The sequence below is a fragment of the Biomphalaria glabrata genome, chromosome 13 (assembly GCF_947242115.1).
Source record: "Biomphalaria glabrata chromosome 13, xgBioGlab47.1, whole genome shotgun sequence".
Taxonomy (NCBI): domain Eukaryota; kingdom Metazoa; phylum Mollusca; class Gastropoda; family Planorbidae; genus Biomphalaria; species Biomphalaria glabrata.
Genome location: NC_074723.1, coordinates 18,321,589 through 18,336,325, shown reverse-complemented (window position 1 = coordinate 18,336,325; position 14,737 = coordinate 18,321,589). Strand labels below are relative to the sequence as shown.

Here is a 14,737-nt window from a genome sequence, read left to right as displayed (position 1 = left end):
GTTTTGACCTCTACGATAGAGCCCATCCCGTGTAAGTCAAAATAACGAATCAGATTCTATTAAATGTCTATAGCATGAAAATACCAAATATAGAAAGCATTTGTACCTCCTTCTTCAATTTAACTCAAGAAATGGCCAGTAAGGTAATTATTCTGATCACTAAACATTTTCGCATTGAAAAAGCAGATACAAATCTTAGTCTAAAAAGTAACAAAAAGAAACCTATCACTAATAATTAATGCACCAATAAACCTATACCCTAAGAAACCTATTAACTAATAAATCAATTCACTAAGAAACTTATCACTTATAATCAATTCTGCGATAAACCTATACCCCAAGAAACCTATTGACTAATTATACATCAATTCAATAAATGAATTCACTATGAAACCTATTCACAAATAAATTTATTTCACTAATAAATCAATTCACTAGGAGACCTTGTCCCTATGTCAATATGTATAAGCGTTCTTACACTCTAAGAGATGGTTTAGCTAAAACAAGACAGAGCACAACTCTAAGACTAGTCGAAGTTTTATTCGAGTCTCAGAAATCGAGAAATGTTTTCCATTTTGAACGAGATGGGTCGATGTAATGAAGTAATAATGTAAGTAAAGAAGGCTAGGCCTGATTGCATATCTCAACAGTAAGTGTATTAAAGAATTGTGTGTGTGTGTGTGTGTGTCAACGTTTCTGAGAAAGTAGGTGAGACAAAGAATGTATCTGCCCCACTGGTCAAGTGCCAAGAACACTGTGGTGTCGATATGTTTTATGAATGAATCTCTCGGCATTCAGCCACCGTCATGGGAATTTACCACTACGTAAAGTTTATGCCAATAAATATTGTTATATTTTGTATTTACTATAGAACGCTTGATTTGTTTAAATTACAGAACAAATAAATAATTGTAAATTTAAAAAAAAATAAACTTTTACTTTAAAACTTTTTCTTTGTGTTCAAAATATATATGTAAATAAAATCTTGCGAAATATATATAAACTTTACATAAATTCAACACCAATGATTATGACCTTTGAAAAATTGCATAATTTCATATCCATAAATGTGAATTCTATATTTGTTAAACTCATTATATTATGACAAATACCAATCGAAACCAAAGTTATTCGTTTTTTTTTCTAATGCAAACGCCCATCAATAATCTATAAAATATGAAATCACTAATGAATGTCATAATTATGATTAAGCGGTAAATTTACAATAAGCCAAATTAGGCAAGGCATGTTGGTATAGTTTTCAAACCCTAAATTTTCCTTATCTTATAAAATAGGGACGTAATTTCCAAAAGCTGATGTAAAATAGCTTACACTTCTTTCACATGTTTACCAAATAAACTTCGATGAACAATTGAAACTTGTACTAACATAAAATATGGATGAAACGCTACTACACTAGATCTACATTTTAATAGCACCTAGAACAAACAAAAAGGTACACACGTTATCATAGCAAATATTAAATCTGAGGATGACTTGTTTAAAACACTACACTACTAATACTTCACAATCCTATTTAGCAAAACATGGAGTTGAACTATGAGATATATGCTCCAGAAGAAATAATGTGACGCAATGTAAGCACAGCAGCTTTGATAAACACAAGAGGAAACGATGAATACAAAAATATCTTCGAGTGAGCAAACTTCAAAAATAAAATACCACAAACATGTGAGTCGAAACGTTGAGTACAGAGCACGCGCTACGACGTCAGGGCTGCAGAAATAGAAGGGATGGAACTCTAGGGGTTAGGGTGAGGGCAGGGGGTGTTTGGAGAGAGAGAGGAAGTTTATTTTCGGCAGGAGATCAGAATGGCAGGTAAATTGTACAGAGGAAACCACTGAGACAGACAAGTACGTGGGTATGGAGGGAGAAGAAAAGTAGAAACATGGCATCCGATGGACCTTCTAGGAGAACAACAAACGCTATCTTACTCACAAAAAGGTCAGTGGTTGACATTCAGCCTTCAAGTAGGTCATAACTTTAATTATGTCTACTGATGAAAAGAATGCCAAGTCTTAGAAATAACACCATATGAAAAAAAAAAAAACTACTGAGCTATTCATAATATTAATTTCTTATTTTTTATTCTCTTTTTGTGTCTTTTTTTTTAATTCTGACTGTCTACTGCACACTTCTGGCAGACTGTTTCCCATTTGAAAGGATCTCGTGTTTCCGTAAAGTCATTAGCATTCCATTCCTAGAGTTTCTTGTTAAGATTTTCAATATAGAAAACAATGTAATTTTCTAAAACTAGTATTTGGCTTCCAGATTAAAAGCTAAGAATAACTTGATTGCAGTCATTAAAGAGAACACCGAATCATTTTAATGAGCTGTAGAACTCCTTTTAGTTATGCAGAATGGGTACATAGTTTAATTAATGTGTCTAGTTTAGTATGGACAATAAAAATGTTCCTCGGTAATATTTGTACAAAGCTTATATCAACTCACTCAGCCTGTCTGTGTAGGACAATTCTTGTCCACGTTTTGTTATACACTTCCCATTCTCGAATCATGTTGAAACATTGCACAATTATTCACTATCGATGACAACACATAAATCAATAAAGAAAATAATCCAATTAATTAATTAGTTAGTGGCAAATAATTAATTTTCATTTATATAGAAAAAAGGGAGATAATGATTGCAGTATTAAGCGGTATTACAGAGATTGTGCGGTTCTTTCTTTTATTAATTAGTTAGTGGCAAATAATTAATTTTCATTTATATAGAAAAAAGGGAGATAATGATTGCAGTATTAAGCGGTATTACGAGATTGTGCGGTTCTTTCTTTTATATAAGCTTTGTTTGTTTGTTTGTTTTTGTTTGTTTGTTTGTTTTTTTGATGTTATAATATTCAATTGAACTTTTTACAATTCAGCTACCGAATTGAAACATAAAGTATAGCATTATGATAATTATGTCACACAAGAAGAGATTAACGTTGCAGACAAGTTGTTACTAAGTTAACAGATATATTACAAATCTATGTATTATCATTAATATTGAGACAATAGCGTGTTGTAAGTCAAAGAGAATGTGACATGTTAGCTAGTGACATACAAATGTGTCAAGTAGGTGAAAGTATTGTACAAGTGGTCAGTCAGAGACTTTAGTGACGATCCACGAATGCCTGGAAGAATGGAAGAAACATGTCGTCGGTGAATACTTCTAAAATATAAAAAAAAAAGTAAATGGCTACATAGTTTAACATAGACTGAAAGAAATGTTAACTTCGTTAGAGCTCAGTGGAAAACTCCACTTCTGTCGTACAAAACAGCAAAGATATATTTACTAAATGGACTTCTGTAACAAATGTTTAATTTTAGGTATCTATGTAGTTTCTATTTCTTTATTTTTGCATTTCTCTTCGCTCTATCTCCCTCTCTGTCTTTCCATCTCCCTCCCCCTCTCTCCCATCTCTTTTACCTCTTTCCTTCTCCCTCACTCTTCCCCACCCACCACCTCTCTTTAAGTCCTCTTTCCCTCCAGAACATTCACAAGAGAGATTCTTTGTTCCTTTTTGACCGGCTGAACCTGAATCGGTAAGAATAATAAGAGATGCAGAAATTCTTGTGATATCAAAAGTAATGGAATATTTATCATGTACAATGCCAGCTACCAAAGAAAGTTGTTTTTTTTTAAAGCTGGCTGCTTATCCGGCCATCTGCCGAGATGTTGCTCTAACGTTGCCAGATTTTAGCAGTACGTTTATAAACATCTGGCGCCTGTGATCAGACAAGCCCCATTGTTCTGAAATGGTTTTCAAACTAATGCAGTTAGCATACACAACTAATGGTTTCTTGTTAGATCTACATTCTTACACATTGACTTCAGGTTTCAGACGTTAGTTCAGTAATGAAGATTACGTCCTAGCAGGACCTTTTGCAGGACGGCAGGGAGGACAGTGAGCAGGTTTCAAGTTGGGGGCCATCGCGAGGACAGTGTGTAGTACATTCGACCACGACCCTTCTGAAATAAAATTATGTAAAGTTCCCCTTTCAGATCTTGCGATCTATAAGGCAAATGATGTAAAGGTCATTTGTTTCTGTTTGTTTCTGTGGCCCACGGTTAGCGAGGGTTTCATGTAGCCAGCACAACGACCAACCACCCCAATGTCCGGTACCCATTAGAGCTGGGTGGACTCTGAGGCGCCCTAAGGATCCCGAAAAAAAAACACGAGTTTTCACCAGGATTCGGACCCGGGACCTTCGGTTTGGAAGCCAAGCGCTTTACCACTCAGGTGCCGCGCCTCCACGAGCTAATGTTTTAATTAAGCAAGCTCGTGTGTTGTTGTTTTTAATTAGGCATGTAGAGAATAGATCTAAATATTACTTTTTTTTTAATTAGGCATGTAGAGAATAGATCTAAATATAACTTTTTTTTTAAATTAGGCATGTAGAGAATAGATCTAAATATTACTTTTTTTTTAAATTAGGCATGTAGAGAATAGATCTAAATATTACTTTTTTTTTAATTAGGCATGTAGAGAATAGATCTAAATATTACTTTTGTTTTAAATTAGGCATGTAGAGAATAGATCTAAATATAACTTTTTTTTTAAATTAGGCATGTAGAGAATAGATCTAAATATTACTTTTTTTTTAATTAGGCATGTAGAGAATTGATCTAAATATAACTTTTTTTTAAAAGCTTAAATGAAATTCTGGTAGTATCAAACTAAGCATAGAGTTGCATTGTGACGTTTTGTCTTCTGAACTGGGTATTTGAACACCATTCACGTATTTGAACACCATTCACGTTCGGATGTGGAGGAAAAGACGAAGGCAAACAATTAAATCCCACTCTAGAGTTGTATAGCGTTATTTTAATATGCAACTGTATTACGTTATTATTCTCATGTTTCGCGTTGGTGTGTTCCTGTCTACAAGTGCAGTTAGTTGCTTAGATAACCATGTCACTGTTTGTGAATTGTGTAATCTCAAAGTTGTAGTAGCGTTGTTTATTATATATAATTATTATCATTATTATATCATTATTATTATTATTATGTGAAAAAAGTACTAATATTCATTCTCTGGTACTACCAGGGTCATTAGAGAGAAACAACATTCATTGTAGTTTCATCAACAGTGTTCACTGAGACATTTTCCTGGTGATATGGCAGGTCTGCAGCAGTACCGCTTTTGTAGGGATGTTAAGGGCCTTTAAGGTATTGTCTGTAGATTATTATCCCCTCAGTTGACATGACAACAAGATTCCATAACTACTTTATCTCCTAGCTTATTATTATTATTATTATTATTTATAATTTTATTAGCGCTTAGATTTATATTTCTTCTATAGTCCCATTATAATCTTGAGTATGTTGAATTATTTGTATCTTATTATTCGTAACTTTGTGATTTGTCCCTGGGCGCTATCTATTAGATCTACGAAGTAGTTGGCTTACAAACGAATGACAATTAACATTTAAAGTGCTAAGAAAAGTTGTTGTGTTTTTTTAATTAGTTACAATTTATCGAGATGTAGTCGTTCTAACCCGTTGTGACCTTTAACCCGTCCGCCTTTGTTTTCCTGACCGAAGCAATGACCTTAACTATCCATAACAAAACAAAACAAAAAAAACATACATACTTTCTTCGGCACTCTATGGCGCCAAATCTTATTTTTGTAAAAAGATTTTTTTTGTAACAAAAGACAAATTTGCATCATATATATATATATATATATATATATATATATATTGTGATGTTGCTAGTTCAGGCTGTCTTGAAGTCAACCAATTACTCTGCAATCGTTTGGGTGTAATTGTTCGGGTGTATTACGTGTAGTTGACCAACAACACAAACAAGAACTGGCACATCGATTGTAACAGGTGAAGAGATGTAGTCAACGATGATGAACAAGTTAATATATATTTATTATGATAAAAGGCCACAGTAGAAGTCTCTGTCACTAAACACGTCGTTACCCTGGAATGTTCTATCGCTAACTGATTTTCCGGTCTCTAACCCAACATATCCCAAACGTCACTAGTCCCGTTCAATATGCGTCTACCATGGTGCGTCGCTAAATAACTAAAATAACTAACCTATATAAATAAGGTGTCTAACAGATTCCTCCCCCCCTTGAAAAAAAATATGTCAATATTTTTCCACTACTGTCAAGTCTTACAAGGGCATTTTCAATTTAAGGGGAAGACCACAAACATAAAATCTTGACATCTTCTTCTTGACATCTTCATCTTGACTTGACAGTTCCTCATATACATGTCAATGTTCATAACAGTTCATAACATTCCAGAATCATCTTCATTGGTACACAGTTCATCATGGCGGAAAATGTGGCATCTTATGGGCATGTCCTACACATCTCAAATGTTCTTCACTGGCAGTAATCTGATAAAATACAATATTTCAAAAAACAATTACAGACTTTATTTACACATTCAATACATTTTTTCTTACCACCCTTTTATACGCTTTTGTCCATTTTTCTTTTATACTCACCCTTTTCCATAGAACTAACTTTCGTCAATGATATATGAAATGATTCACACAAAAAAAAAAATATCCATACTTACTTTTAAATGCTTAACATCAAATTTACTTATCTCCCTTTTCCATAACATATAAATGATGTCAATATATTAATATATAGTACATAATCAATATAATCATAGTTTATTTACAAAATTATTTCACTTCAATGTCATTCTAGACAATAGATCAGCTACAATATTCACAGATCCACTAATAGCTTTCACTTCAAATTTATATTCCTGTAGTGCTAAGAACCATCTATAAACACGACTGTTTTTCATGCTCTTTTGCTGTATATATTGAATAGGTTTATGATCAGTTAATAATATGAATTTCCTTCCTATTAAATAGCTCTCTAGCTTAGTAATTACCCATATTACAGCTAAGGCTTCTCTTTCAATGACACTATATTTTTTCTCTGCCTCTGATAATTTTCTGCTTACATATAATATAGGATGTAAGTTATCATAGTTCTGCATTAAACAACCACCAATAGCATTACCAGATGCATCAGTTGTGACATAAAATATTTTGTCTTTATCAGGTAGTCTTAATATTAGTTCATGACTAAAAACATCTTTAATTCTGTCAATAGCTTTCACACATTCCTCATTACAAACTACTTTTTGGGGTTTTCCTTTTTTAAGTAAGTCATTTAATGGATTCACTATTTCTGCTAAGTTCTTTATAAACTTTCTGTAATAATTTACTATTCCCAATATGCTTTTAATTTGTCTTTTTGTTGTAGGTATTTCAATATTAAGTACTTTCTTTATGTTATCTTCAATAGGGCTAATCATGTTGTTATTTACTTTATGTCCTAAGAAAATTATTTCCTCCAATCCTATTTCTACTTTTTCTGCTTGAATTGTAAGTCCACTTTCTTTTATTATTTTGAATACTTCTTTTACATCTACCAAATGTTCCTCCCAACTATTATTAAAAATACATATGTCATCCAAATAGCAAATAACATTTTCTTTGTTTCCAATTATCATGTTCATCATTCTATTAAATGTGGCAGGTGCATTTACTAATCCAAAACTCATATAATTCCATTGAAAAATACCATATGGTGTTACAAATGCTGTGTAAGGTTTTGCATTTTCTGTTAAAGGTATTTGCCAATAACCTTTAGTTAAATCCAATTTAGTAAAAAATTTTGCTCCATTTAATTTATGTAAAATATCCTCTATATTTGGCATTGGATATGGGTCAAATTCTGTGATGTTGTTAAGTTTCCTATAATCAATACATAACCTTATATCTCCATTCTTCTTTTTGGCTATCACAATTGGTGAAGCATAAGGAGATGTTGATGGCTCAATTATACCTGATTCTAGTAAATTGTCTATTTCTTTCTTTACTTTGTCTTGTAAATGTAGCGGTATTCTATATGGCTTAAGCTTGATAGGTTTTGAGTCTGTTACTTTAATGTCATGTTTAATAATATTAGTTTTTCCTGGTATACTGGAAAAAATTTCTTTGTATTCCTGTATTATTTTAGTTATATCTTTTGACTTTTCCTTAGTTAGATTATTAAGATTAATCTTTTGCCAAGTTTGATTTTCTTTTGTTTCTATTACAGGTATTTCCTTAATATCATTTTCATTATGATTTTCATTTGTTATTATCATCAAGCATTCTTCTCTTTCTGAAAATGTATTTTCTATTTCCTCCTGAATGTTTTGTATTAATTCATCTTCTCTATCATGATACAGTTTCAAATTATTTATGTGATATGTTTTAGTTTTCCCATTTATTTCAATTTGATAATTCACATTACTAATTTGTTTTATCACTTTAAATGGACCTTTCCATTGTTTACCAATTTTATTTTTCAGGTCATTTATCAATATTAATACATTGTTTCCTACTTCTAGTGTTTTCAATTGTCTTTTCTTATTTATATTCTCATGAGCACTTTGTTTGTACTTCTTGTTGTTGTTATATGCTTGAGTCCATATTTCTTTCAATTCTGTTGTGATTGTTGTTTCACTGTCATTATTTAATTTATTCTCATTATCTATTAGATTTTCTTTAAAAACATCTAATTCATCTCTGGGTTTTCTTCCATGTATTATTTCATATGGTGAGAATTGTGTTGCTTCATGGATGTTGTTTCTATGAGCAAATAGTACATAGTTAATGTAATGATCCCACTTGTTCTGATTATTCTGAATTATCTTTGTTAGTGATCTTTTTAATGATCCACCATATCGTTCACATAAACCGTTACTCTCCGGGTGGTAAACCGAAGAGTATATGTGTTGTATATTGTATTGTTTAGTCCATTTCTTAAATTGTTCTGACTTAAACTGAGATCCCTGATCACTCAATATAATTTTAGGTATACCATGTCTTGTAATTACTTTTTGAGTTATGGCATTAATGATATTTTCTGCACTTGTATTTGATAATGGAATTGCCTCTGGGTATCTACTAAACATGTCTATTACTGTTAAAATGTATTTGTTATTATTTTCAGTTTGAATTAAAGGACCTATTAAATCAATAGATACTTTCTGAAATGGTGCTGTAGGTTCATCCATTTCTTGAATAGGTGCTTTATTCACTAGGCTTTTGTTAGATCTCTTTTGACATATGTCACATGAGTTTATGTATTTGTTGATTGTTGCTTTCATTTTGGGCCAAAATACTTGTTTTGACAAATTCCTATAACATTTCTTTACTCCCCTATGTGCTGCTAAATTATTATCATGTGTCATGATTAAAACATCTTTCCAATATTTCTGTGGTAAGACAAGTTGTTTTATTTTCTTGTTATCATTACTTGTTTGTCTAAATAATATTTTATTCTCTATACAAAATTTCTCCATTGGATTATTATTGTTTTTATCTAATATCCTTGAATAAATTTTCCCAATAATATTGTCATTCATTTGTTCTAATGCAAATGTGGGTGTTGTTTCTTTTTCACTTTGAGATATTTGTGTTTCCAGACTATTTTGTGTTTCATTTTCTATCTCTCTTTCCTTAACATTTGTATTTTCTATTTGTATTACATTACTGGTTTCTTCTTCTTTATCATTACTTATTACATTTATTGTATTTTCCTGTTTCTCATCTTGTTTATTCATTGATCTTGTTATTACCATACTTGTTATATTTTGTGTTTCTATGTTTTCATGATTTTGTCTTATGTTTTTGTATTTGTTTTGCCAGTCTTCTAATTCTTTTCTTGAACATTCTTTAACTCCTTTTATGTTTCCTACTAACATATCATATCTCATTTCTGGTATTGCAATGCCATCACAATAGCCAGTGAAAAATGGGGTTTCAATGTATACCCTTATAGCTTTAAATTCCCTTACAGTGCCATCTGCTAATTCTACTTTCCTAGTAAACCCTTTATACCAATGAGGTTTGACAAATTTAGTTTTTACTGCCAAAGTGTTACAACTTGAATCCCTGATTAATTCCACCGGAATTCTATCTACAAACCCTGGGTACACTGCAAAATTGTTCCTATTTCCTTCCATGAAATATATCCTATCTGTACCTTTATTTTTGTATTCCCTACTGTAACTCCTATTTCTATAATTTCCCCTGTCATTCCTATCTCTACTCCTATATCTACTGTTATTTTGTTCATTGTATCTATTTCTACTTCCAGACCTACTATTCCCTCTTCTACAGTTAGCTGCTATATGACCTTTTCCTTGACATTTAAAACAGGTTATTTCACTATATTTTCTATTTCCACTATTTGATCTGTTTCTATTTCTACTTCTATCAACATTTTCTTTGGTGTATCCTATTAAATCTACTTTGCTCTTATCTCTATCAGAAAATGGTTTATTTGGATAGGCATTTTTGTATACTCTCATTATCTCTGTTATTTCATCTATAGTTTTGGGGTTTCTTTCTCTAATAAAAGATTGTAATTGAGGATCACATTTATTTACAAAGTTGTCCACTAGAATAAAATTTTTTAATCCCTCATAAGAGTTATTCACTTTTTCTAATTTTACCCACTTATTGAAAAAATCCTTTTCCATATTAATGGTAGTTTGGGGTTCTATTCCTAATGATGGTATATTGTCAAAATATTTCTTTCTAAAAGTTGTAGCATTATGACCATAGGCATTCAATAACTCTCTTTTTAAAACCTGATAGCTATCATCAATATGATGGTCATGATTTTGGCATATTGTTAGAGCTTGACCATGAACAAAGTCTATCAGTATTTCAGACCATTCTTCTTCAGGCATATTAAATGTAGACATTTTTGCCTCATATCTTTTCAGAAAATCACCAATGTCATCCTTCTGTTCATCAAAACTTTGTATCTTTCTCTTTAGCCATGTCTGCGAATTAGGGTTGTCTCTTTGAGTGGTATAATTATTTGAGTTATTTGTGTTATTTCCTTGTTCAGTTTGAGCTCTGACTTGTGCTGCATCCAATCTCATCTTCTCCATTTTAGCTTCATGTTCTCTAATTTTTTCTCTCTCTTTGTCTTGCCTTTCTTCTTGTCTTTCTATCTCTTGTCTTTGACGTTCCGTTTCTTCCTTCACAACTTGCTGTACATAAGCTGCTAAGTCTTTTCCTTTTAACTCCATGGCCTTTCCATCCTGCATAGCTGTTTCCTTAACCTCCTTAAGGTCCACATATGATGATGTAGCCATTTTGTTTTATATTTTATATATATTTTTACTTAGCCTATATTAGTTATGGCTATACTTTAAACTTATTTTATATTTAAATTTTTCCACACTTTTATACAAATTTTAAATGGTATGTCTCTATCTATAGATTTAGTAAATGAGTAAGTCTAGTCTGAGTTATTATGGTTATATTCAAATCTGTATATTAGGTCCAGTATTACACACAAATTTAAATCTAGTATATTATAGTATGTATAATAATACTATTTAGATCTAGTTATCAAGAGCACTATGACTATTAGATCTAGTATGAATAACTATGATCAATTTTAAAATCCGGTATGACTGAAGTCACAGTGAAGTGTCTAGAGTAAATTCAAGGACTGTCTAGAGTCTAGATCTAGAGTAGATTATGGTTCTATTTCACCATACGAAACAAATATGTGTATACAGTGTCAAATATATCTTCAACAAGATATATATATCTAGAATGTACTACCTTCATTCATCTTCAACTTAATAATATTTCAAAGTAGAGTCTAGATAATTAAATTGTACCAAAGAGATGTACAATAATTTGCAGATCTAAATTTAGCCAGACGATAGTGTTTGACTACATAGCCAGTTTCGGCATTATTCTCATGGCAAAATCATATTTGATTTTAACCGCTCAAACTAAAATTATTTTAGTCTGATTCACAGTAAAAGAATCCTACCCGCACTTTCTATCATTAAGTGAAAAAAAAATACAGATCTAATTAAATTAATAAAAATAAATAATTTAAAATAATATAAACAAATGAAATAATTAAATGAGACTATCACTATGGGTTGGGATGTGACAATATGGTACACAATGATAACGTCACGAAGTAACCAGGCAACAACGGATATGACGTTTACACAAACAAAACAAATTACAATCCTAAATATATAATATAGCTTTTCATCTAAATTACGTCTTCTACCCCGACGGGTTTTAAGGCGCACCACCTGATTTTACTCAGGCTAACGTACCAAATTTAGACAAAATCTATTTCTAAGGGCAATCTAAACATATACTAATAAGAAAAATGGCACTTAGCTTTTGATAAGAAAGATCCCTTTGTTCGGACTCCCGAATATGTTAGATCACAACAAATTCCACTGCCTCTCTTCCAGTTCTGACTCTGTTCTCCGGTGCTACCAGTATCCCACGTAATGCCACAGATGTCCTGATATGCCACAGCAAAATGTTCCAGTTTCTTCGACGACTGTTGATGACCGTATGTGTAGTTCCGACGACTTTGTGTACACAGTTACTGACGAATAGGTTAACGGTTCTTCTGGCGATGACTTGACCTGTGTAGACGACTACTGACAAATAACAGTCTCTTGACGGCAACTTGATCTGGACGACTGACGAATAACGAATTTCTTGACGATGACTTGATCTGGGCTGACGAATAACGACTTTCTTGACGATGACTTGATCTGGGCTGACGAATAACGACTTTCTTGACGATGACTTGATCTGGGCTGACGAATAACGGCTTTCTAAAATAGTTCACTGCTTCTGCTGCTACTCTGGTAGTACGACGAAGTTTGCTGTTGTACTCTGCTTCACTAGACCAACTGTCCAATGTAGACTAGGTGAAACCAAGGTCACCTCCGACGACGTTCCGTTAGACGATTAACGGTTTTCAACGAAATTAAGTGGATGTAGCTGTTTCCACAACTTCACTGCTAACAAGTCTAGATATGGTCTAGACCGACGAATACTAGATATGTCAATGTTCAGTACTGATAAAGATTACTTCACTAACCTTCCAAAGGTTAAACACAGTGACCGTTATAAACGTGGCAAGCAACCGGTTCAATGAGCAAACTGCTCCACAAGAATCTCTCCAAGGGTAAGACGACAGAGCGATTTCGATTTAGTTAGCTACCAAACTTGTAGTACTCACAATACTTCTGACAGCGGGCAAACTGTCCTTCTCGAAACTGACGAGGTAAAACTTGATACTCGATGTGGCTCCTATGACGAAGAAAAAAATATGTCCAACAGGTTCACTAACGATCTCTCACCCGTTATGAATGAACGGTTTCTCTGGTTGTAGGTCGATTCAGCATATGAAGATCAGGCTTTGATAATATACTGGTTAAGTAGACCAGACGTTGCGATGATTACGGTCCTGACGAAGGTCACCCTGAGTTAACGGCTCGTTGAACGTGCGATCAAACAGGCGACGACTGCTTGTAGATCTAGAACAAAGTCACTCTGCGATACTGCTGTGTTCAGCCGTACTCCGATGAAATCTTATATCTTCGAGTGCACGACCCTCACCTGAGTAAACGTTCTGCTTCGAGGTCCGGTTCGATGTTCGGCTTCAACAGGGGTCCGGCTTCGAGGTTCGGGGTCGCCACTGTGATGTTGCTAGTTCAGGCTGTCTTGAAGTCAACCAATTACTCTGCAATCGTTTGGGTGTAATTGTTCGGGTGTATTACGTGTAGTTGACCAACAACACAAACAAGAACTGGCACATCGATTGTAACAGGTGAAGAGATGTAGTCAACGATGATGAACAAGTTAATATATATTTATTATGATAAAAGGCCACAGTAGAAGTCTCTGTCACTAAACACGTCGTTACCCTGGAATGTTCTATCGCTAACTGATTTTCCGGTCTCTAACCCAACATATCCCAAACGTCACTAGTCCCGTTCAATATGCGTCTACCATGGTGCGTCGCTAAATAACTAAAATAACTAACCTATATAAATAAGGTGTCTAACAATATATATATATATATATATATATATATATATATATATATATATATATATATATATATTTATTTATTTATTTATTTATTCTAGATCATGCTGACATACTACCAAAGAGCCAGTGTTATATGCATAGGGCTCTAGAGAGAACGCTAAGCACCTTTGACTGAAGAACTATTCATCATTCAAAATTATGTCTTACAGGTTGTAGATATCTAGAGATATTCGAGAATTCGGTTAGTGAAGTAACTGATCTTATTATGGAGGTTCCTACCCTCCTCAAACTTTAAAAGCACTTGAAAGCATTAGTACATGTAACAAAAAGCATGCCATATTTATGAACAGTGGAGGTTCCTACCCTCTTCAAACTTTAAAAGCACTTGAAAGCATTAGTACATGTAAAAACAAGCATGCCATATTTATGAACAGTGGATTCTCCTACCCTCTTCAAACTTTAAAAGCATTTGAAAGCATTAGTACATGTAAAAATAAGCATGCCATATTTATGAACAGAGTTCTTAGTCGTCAAGTTCTTTGCTGTGTTTTTATTTGTGTGCCAACTAATACATCTAGCCAGAAAATTCAGAAATACGTAACAACTGGTGTCAGAAGTGGGATCTTTCTGGCTAGAATGTATTCCACCAAACTTCTTAATGAACTTGACATGAAAGAACTTAGACAAGAGCTTAAAGAAAGAGGTCTACAGCTTAACGGAAATAAGGAAACGCTAACAGCACGTCTCAGACAAGCCCTGTTGGAGGAAGATGAGAATCCAGACACTTGCCAATTTGAAATCAAACCTAATACGATGGAGC

At 33.1% G+C, this 14,737-nt stretch overlaps 1 protein-coding gene and 1 long non-coding RNA gene across 6 annotated transcripts in view; both read right to left on the bottom strand.

Annotated features, from left to right (window-relative positions):
• Window positions 1–14,737, bottom strand: part of LOC106057411 (uncharacterized) — an 82,605-nt gene that overhangs the window by 43,415 nt on the left and 24,453 nt on the right. Inside the window, exon 1 of one of the 5 annotated variants that reach the window (XM_056007577.1) lies at window positions 1,333–2,840. The exons of 1 other annotated variant lie outside the window; for it this stretch is intronic. The gene's annotated coding sequence lies outside the window, so the exon portion shown is untranslated. Of the gene's footprint in view, window positions 1–1,332; window positions 2,841–14,737 lie in introns of those variants that run through there. 3 more of the 5 variants (XM_056007578.1, XM_013214583.2, XM_056007580.1) reach the window with 3 other exon arrangements.
• On the bottom strand, window positions 5,888–13,932 carry LOC129922282 (uncharacterized). The gene is made up of 2 exons (XR_008774248.1): window positions 11,656–13,932; window positions 5,888–6,384 (listed from the first exon to the last, which is right to left on the bottom strand). It is a non-coding gene; the product is annotated as an uncharacterized LOC129922282 (long non-coding RNA).